A 617-nucleotide genomic window follows, 5' to 3' on the forward strand; every position below is an offset into this window, starting at 1 on the left:
GGATGGAGGTGAGACTGACTGGCCTATAGTTGCCCGGGTCCTCCTTCCTCCCCTTCTTGAAAATGGGGACCACATTGGCCCTTTTCCAGTCCTCCGGGACTTGGCCCGTGCGCCACGAGCTTTCAAATATTCCCGCCAGTGGCTCTGCAGTGATGTCAGCCAGTGCCTTCAGCACCCTCGGATGGAGATCATCCGGGCCTGCCGACTTAAAGGCATCCAGTTCTTCCAAATGACTCTGCACCATCTCAGGGTCTACGCATGGAAGTCTGGTGCCTTGCTGCTGCCTCTCTACAACCCCAGTGAGAGACTTGTCGTGCCCCTCGCTTAGGAACACTGAGGCAAAGAACTCGTTGAGGAGTTCAGCCTTGTCCCCTCTGTCCTACACCAGCTGCTTCTGCCCATTAAGCAGGGGTCCTATTCCTCCCTGGGCCTTCCTTTTACTCCCTATATATCTAAAAAACAATTTCTTGTTGTCCTTTACTTGGGATGCCATCCTCAGCTCCATGGTAGATTTGGCCCGTCTAACTGCCACCCTACAGGCGCAAGCAGAGGAGGTATATTCATCTTTGGTGATCTCTCCCTGTTTCCACTTTTTATGTGCTCCCCTTTTGGCCCTT

This window comes from Alligator sinensis, unplaced genomic scaffold, assembly GCF_000455745.1.
Source record: "Alligator sinensis unplaced genomic scaffold, ASM45574v1 scaffold384_1, whole genome shotgun sequence".
In the NCBI taxonomy this organism is placed as follows: Eukaryota; Metazoa; Chordata; order Crocodylia; family Alligatoridae; genus Alligator; species Alligator sinensis.